Source organism: Lactuca sativa, chromosome 8, assembly GCF_002870075.4.
Source record: "Lactuca sativa cultivar Salinas chromosome 8, Lsat_Salinas_v11, whole genome shotgun sequence".
In the NCBI taxonomy this organism is placed as follows: Eukaryota; Viridiplantae; Streptophyta; class Magnoliopsida; order Asterales; family Asteraceae; genus Lactuca; species Lactuca sativa.
The window spans coordinates 285,368,532-285,376,092 of NC_056630.2; the positions used below are offsets into that span (position 1 = coordinate 285,368,532).

The window sequence follows — 7,561 nt, forward strand, 5'->3', positions numbered from 1 at the left end:
TTCCCACTTAACGGAACACCCACAAAAAAATAATAATAAGAAAAATAAACATCGAAAAAAATGTATTATTTAATCCCACTTAGACTAAGAACAAGAAATGTCCGTAAGTCATGAAGTATAAGTTCAAATAAAAAACAGGTGATGTCCATAGCCTTATATATAGATTAAATATAAAATATTCAGAGTAAGGATCCTATACTATAAAATTATAAAAACAAGTATAAAGTAAGAGTTTCCATTCGTCAATCCTTTTGTACTGAAAACTTATTAACATAACGTTTGAATTTCCACTCCCACTGGCTAGTTTCCTTATATATTCTGCGAATATGCAACCATATTAAATCATACACACGAAAAGAAAACCTCTAACTATCCAACCCTGATTCGGTAAACCCTAATTAACTCACGAGAGAAATTATTCTCACAATCACTTTCAAAACCCTGAACGGGTGATTCGTGATTGCAAACCGATTCCCATTACAGCTCATAACCCACCTGTGTTTTAATTAGTTAACATTTGTAGTAGTTTTAATCATTATTATTGTTTCCTATGTTCGATACCTTATTTACCTGCACTAAACCACTATTCGATTAGATGTACTGCTTATTGTTTGTTGGTTTTTTTCTAAGTTAGTTAGGATTAAAGCTAGTATGTTTTACACATATCAGGCTTCTATCTAAAAGTTGGGAGGAAGAAAAGTTTGTAAGAGGAAGGTGTGAATAATACTATGTATTGCACATATATTGAATCTTGTTGTGAGTGATTGTAACGTCCGATTTTTTAGAATAAATTTTCCATTTTTAATTTAGAGTAAACATCCTTTTTCATAAATTTATAATCAAGTCAAAACCATTTGTTCATAAACCACAATCCAAAATTAGAGTTATAAAGGAAAGCATTGTTGAATCTTAAATCATAAAACTGTTGATGTGTGTGTACAGTCACACCTTCTTCTTCCCACATGATGGGTTTTGAGCATGACAAACAATCCCTATGTGTGCATGCAACCCTAATATGTTAGATCTATGTTTTCTCTATTAGACATATGAGCATTGAACACAAAACAAGAAACCCTAGGAGGTAAGTATAATTTTTGAAATTGAAAAACCAAGGGTTAGAATACATGCATTTATTGTTATGTTGTAATAACAATGGATTTATTGAAGATCTTGACCTTTAAGAGCAAGTGTCACAAGTCTAACACCTCTGATGACTTACAAACACACTATGCAAGAGGATGAGAGGAGAGAGGATGAAGATGCTTCAAGATTTCGGCTATCCTTAAGGTTTGATGGCATGGACGAAATCCACAAGGTTGAGGCTCTTTAAATAGTTGAGGTTGCTTAGAGCCAAAGCTAGAGTTTGATGGAGGAAACCCTAATTTTCAGCTTAAGGCCTAAGCAACCCATGGACTCCCCATCCCTAAGATCATGGAAGAAAATTCTAGAGCCTACCTAGAAGTTTTCGTCAATCCCTTCTAGGATGGTCCAAGAGCCTAAAACCACAATTATTAATTAATTGCTAAATACCCTATGTACTTTTAATTAATTCATTTAATCCAAAAATTAATTCCAAATTAATTTCTAATTAAATATTAATTAAATAACATGATTTCTAATTAATATATTATTTTCATAATACATTAATACATCATTTTTCAATATTAATTTATTATTCCAAATAATAAATTCTTTCTCTTTCTCAATAGGTCATCCTGTTTAGTTGCAAGTATGAAGGCAACCCAAAAGGACTGTGCTACGATAAATTCAAGTACATACCAATTATAATTATGGGCTTAGACACCTAATCCAATACCACGATTTAAAGAAAGTACCTAAAAAACATTTAATCCACAAATATAAAAAAAAACTTAGTGAGTTCCTCAAAATACCATACAACACACAGTACATGCAAGCGTACAAACATTGGGCTTTAGCCCAAGGCTCGTCCGCCCTCTTTAGCCTTCTACATAAAGTTGGTCTGCCCTTGGCCTTTAGCATAAAGTTAGTCCGCCTTGAGTATCTTAACCTTCAACACAATGTTGTATCGTCCTCAACTCGCCACAAGATATGACGACATATATATATATATATATATATATATATATATATATATATATAATAATAATAATAATAATAATAATAATAATAATAATAATAGATGATCAACGACAATCCATCAACACAAGTAACTGTCTAAACTAGTCTACCGGTCTAACAGCTTGCTAAAGCATAACACCATGCTAACACACCAGGATACATATTGTAGAGTAAAGTATAGTAAGAAAACTAACCTATGTTAAACGGCAGAAGCTCAACAACAACCTCATCAGTAAAACAACTAACACAAGCTACCTAATGCCATATTGAGACAATACTTAGCCAAATACTAAATTCTACCCAAGTTTGACCAAAAGTCAAATGGTAAAAAAGTCAACGACAAACACCGCTCTTGCCATCATCCAACCACGGGCCGAAGACTCATGATCAACACCTCAGTGAGCCTATAGGCACATGACCATCATCCCACTGACCTGCAGAAGTTGGTCAGCATATCTCTTAGCACTTAACAAACACAACACGGGCCATACAGTTCTATAACACGCAAACCCTTCCAAAGTTTAGACTGTTGGCAATCATCAGAGGTATTTACGAGAAGTGTTAGACACACTACGCATGGAGAAGATTTACGCGTTGATGAAAACCACGACGGTACAACAAAAGTTCTTCACACTTCAGATCTTTAAGCATAATTTGAGGTAGTCAACGACACAACATGTTAATACCTACAGTGGCAACGTCAGTTGCAATGACAACTTTTGACTCATTAATCAAGTTTGACTCATATCTTCAAAAGAACGTAATTGTATCACCGGTCCACTTTTCAATGCTCGTTGTGACTGTATCCATCTCCACCTCCATTTTCTCTTATCTGACAAACGATAGCCGCTTGTTTATCTATAACATGTGGTCTGGTTTATTCTTAGTATTGTGCGACGACATTCAGATTCTCTCCTTCATTTAGGTTAGTTTTGTATTTTGAAAAGTATATATAAGTGAAAGTAGCTATAGAGTAAAGTAAAACCACTTTGGTACTTTTTTTACATCATAATACATGGTTATAAATATTGGAAATATGTAATGGAGACTTCATTTTCCTATTTCTAAGATATTGCTTTGTTTGATTTGATTTTGTTTATAATTACTAACAAAGAATTTATCCTACTCATTTGTCTTTATTTTTTTTTATTGAAAACCTTACGACATTGAACTTAATTTTGATTGTATCATTGACATTTTGATCAGATGATTAATTTTTTGATCTATTTATTTCGTCATTTCATTCAAGTTAGACACGGATAAGTTTGACTAATAGATTTATCGCTCTGTAGAAACAAAAGAGACAACAAATATATATAGATTGATAGGGAGTTGATGATTTCTAGGATATAATTTATTTTTGCATAATTGATCTTTAAAGTTTATTGTAATGTCAAAAACATAAAAGACAAAAAGGTGTATAATTGTCAAGGTACTTATGGATGGTAGCAGATTAAGGATTTACAAGTAACCAAAGCTGATAAATTTGCCAACATAAGAATAACTGGTGTCAAAGTTTTCAAAACTAGGACTAAACCTGCATATTCATGTATACCTTAGGGACCAAACTAAAATCTGGTCGGAAACAATATTTGGCACGAAGGGAGTTGATGAGTGATGAGGTCACAGATAGAAAATCCTGATTTTCTATTGGTCAATACTCATGGCATCGCCTACAAACGCCACGTTTCCCTCCTCTTAAAAGCTCGGAACCCTCTCGATCCCTCTCCTTAACGAAGCTATAAGTTGTAAACGCAAACACTCTCGATAACTCGAATAACAATTTTTTTTGGGTGGGATTTAGCGATCTTGTTTCTCTTGTGAACGCAGAACATTCTTCTGGGGATTTGGATTCGATTTTCTTGAAAAAAAAATGAAGAACACCTGGACCATATCGATGATATTCTTTACATGTTCTCTGTTATTATTCGCCTTCGTAGAGTCAAAATCTCTTGACCCGTATAAGGTAATTATCCTATCTCCCTCTCAATTCCCTTGTGTTTCATTAGGTTTTCCCCTTTTGATATATGTTTCCTGTTGTGTGCATATAAAGCAGCATCACCGTCTTGTTGTCACAAGAAAGCGATGTTTTCGTAGGTTATTTGTGTTTGGATTCTAAGTTGCATTTTATAACTAAATACCGGATTGAAATGTGGTTTATGGTTTAGGTTTAGGTTTAGGTTTTATCATGATATGCCAATTTGGGTTGCGAATTTCTTCAATTGATTCAAATTTGGGGTTTTTACGGGGGTATGTATTCGGGTTTAGCTACTAGTACTTCAGATGGAAGTTGGAACATGGAAATATTGCATTTGGGAGGGTAAATTTTTCTGATTTTACATGCCCAAAACCTTTTTGAACATGACACCCATATAATTGGCACTGTTCTTCCTCTGAATTCATCCACCATACAATTCAAATTACTTTATGTTAGAATAGTAAGATATTCGATATGAATCTTGAATTTCTTACATCCAGCTATGGGGTATTCTGCTCGACAATATCACATTTTTGTTCCAAACTTGTTGAATGTTGAGCATGCTAAATATGTTATCTGTTGGGAAGTAGATTTATACAATTAAGCGGTTTCTTGATCTTTGATTTAACATCCATAATTTATGCTTGAATATGTTTCTATTGTCTCAAGGTTTTTAACATATTTATTTGACTTTTAAATGACCAGGTACTAGGAGTAGAAAAGGATGCAAGTTGGAGGCAAATTCAAAAAGCTTTCCACAAGTATGTTTTTTTTTTCTCTTGATGTTTGATAATTGATAACACTACCCTTTTTATTATTTAGTTACACATCAATGATTCTACATACTAAAATTATCATTTTTCTTTTTTAGGCTCTCTCTTCAATATCATCCCGATAAGAACAAAAATAAAGGCGCTTAGGAAAAGTTTGAAGAAATAAATGACGGTATGGTGATCCTCCAAATAAATAAAAATAAAAAATATAGCAATGAAATTTACTCTTTTTACTTTTTTCATCAGCATATGAAATTTTATCCGATGAAGAAAAGAGAAAAAATTACGATATGTACGGATCATTACAAAGTCGGCAATGGATCGTCTTAACGTTTCAATCATGGCGGATTCTCTTATTTCCTCTATCGCAACCTTTCACACCACCAAAATCATCGTCATAGATCCCACTAAATATTCCTTCATTGGCTCAATCCCTGAAGCTATGTATGCTTGCGAGTCTGACGCAAGTAACGTTATTCAAGAGTATAAGAAGCATCCTTCTTCGGCCCCATGGGAACTCACTCTAACCATGGTTCGTTCAATAGAGGAGGCTGACAGGCTAGCCAAGAGGGGAAAGAAATCAGACACACAGAAGGAGGCAACATAGGTAAATCAACCAAGGGTCAAACCCCTAAAAAACGAAAGTCTGACAAGGCTGCTCCTTTACAACCTAAACAGAAGAAGCAGAAGAAGCCAACTCGGAGACTAATTCTTCAATCCTTAAGCGATTCAGACTCTGTGTATATTCCTCCTCTTACCAAACCTTCTACTCACTCAGACTCAGAGAGCGAAAGCTCTGACGACGAGGCTTCGGGTCGTGGTGGAACCCCCCCTCGCTCGCCTACCCCAAAGGAACCTGTTCGCTCCAAACCCCCTTCTCCTCCACTTGTTTCGGTACCTGTCTCTATCCCTCCAATCACTACATCTCAACCATCAACTATTATTCCCATCCCTGATCCAATCTTTACTGAAGCAACAACAACCACCACTACTGGAGTTCGAACCAACGTATTTATAGGCAGTCTTCGGACTTGAAACCCGGACTTCAGCATCAATTATGTTTTGGAAAATGGTTTTGTTTTCTTTTTATAGAAAAATCATTTGGTTTTATTATCTCAGTCAGATTCCCTGAAAAATGACTGCAGAGATTCCACTTAATTTGCAGAGATTCCATCTTCTTTGGCTGGATCCGATTTTTTTATTGGTTTTGTCTTTTTTTGTTCTTCTTGCTCGATGCATCTTCTTTGGAGTGAATACTTGCAGCTTCATTCATTAGTTGATCATCTTGTAATGAAGATGAGTTGCTACGGTCCATTATATGGAAAAAAATATTAAGAGAAAATCCAATTATTTCCCAAAATGAACTAAATAAACTAATCCAAAAACGAGAAAAAATGTTAACAGATTTCTCGTTGGAAGATGATGACAACATGTCCTTACAAGGATATTTCGATAATGAAGATATGGATGGTATTAGTTTAGAAGAACAAGATGATCAACTAATGAATGAAGCTGTAAGTATTCACTCCAAAGAAGGTGCATCGAGCAAGAAGAACGAAAAAAGACAAAACCAATAAAAAAATCGGATCCAGCCAAAGAAGATGGAATCTCTGCATATTAAGTGGAATCTCTGCAGTCATTTTTCAGGGAATCTGACTGAGATAATAAAACCAAATGATTTTTCTATAAAAAGAAAACAAAACCATTTTCCAAGACATAATTGATGCTGAAGTACGGGTTTCAAGTCCGAAGACTGCCTATAAATAGAGTCTCGCTCATTTGAAGAAGGATTTGGTAAACCCTAATTAACTCACGAGATAAATTCTTCTCGCAATCACTTTCGAAACCCTGAACGGCTGATTCATGATCGCAAACCGATTCCCGTTACAGTTGATAACCCCCCTGTGTTTTAATTAGTTAACATTAGTAATAGTTTTAATTATTATTATTGGTCACCGTGTTCGATATCTTACTTACCTGCACTAAACTACAATTCGATTACATACATTATCTATCGTTTGTTGGTTTTTGTCTAAATTAGTTTGGATTAAAACTAGTATTTTACATGTATGAAGATTCTATCAAAAACTTGGGAGGAAGAAAAGCTTGAAAGAGGAATGTGTGAATAACATTAGTTATAGTACATATGAATCTTTCTACTTCACCATTCTTTTGTGATGTGTATGGACAAAAAACTAAATTTGAATTCCATTTGAATGCAATTGGGTAAGAAGAGGTTCATTATTAAATTCTCGGCATTATCACATTGAAACAACTGAATTTCAGTCTTAAATTGATTTTTTTACATAAGTGTGAAAGCTACAAAAGAAACATTATAAACTTTCAATTCCCACGTAACGGAACAACCACAAAATAATAATAATAATAATAATAAACATCTAAGAAAAATGTATTATTTAAACCACTTAGACTAAGAACAAGAGATGTTCGTAAGTCAAGAAGTATAAGTTTAAATAAAAACACAGGAGATGTCCATAGCCTTATATATAGATTACATATACAATATATAGAGTATGGATCCTTTACTATGAAAATATAAAAATAAATATAAACTAAGAATTTCCATTCATCAATCCTTTTTATACATGAAAACTCATTAACATAACATTTGAATTTCCACTCCCACCGACTAGTTTTCTTATAGTTTTTGTGAATATGCAACCATATTCAATCATGCATGCAAAAAGAA

The 7,561-nt window shown here is 33.9% G+C and overlaps 1 long non-coding RNA gene across 1 annotated transcript; it reads left to right on the forward strand.

Annotated features, from left to right (window-relative positions):
* Positions 1-3,738: 3,738 nt before the first annotated feature.
* Positions 3,739-6,939, forward strand: LOC111882298 (uncharacterized). Its single transcript, XR_002847127.3, has 4 exons — positions 3,739-4,066; positions 4,784-4,839; positions 4,950-5,023; positions 5,098-6,939. It is a non-coding gene; the product is annotated as an uncharacterized LOC111882298 (long non-coding RNA).
* The last annotated feature ends 622 nt before the right edge of the window (positions 6,940-7,561 follow it).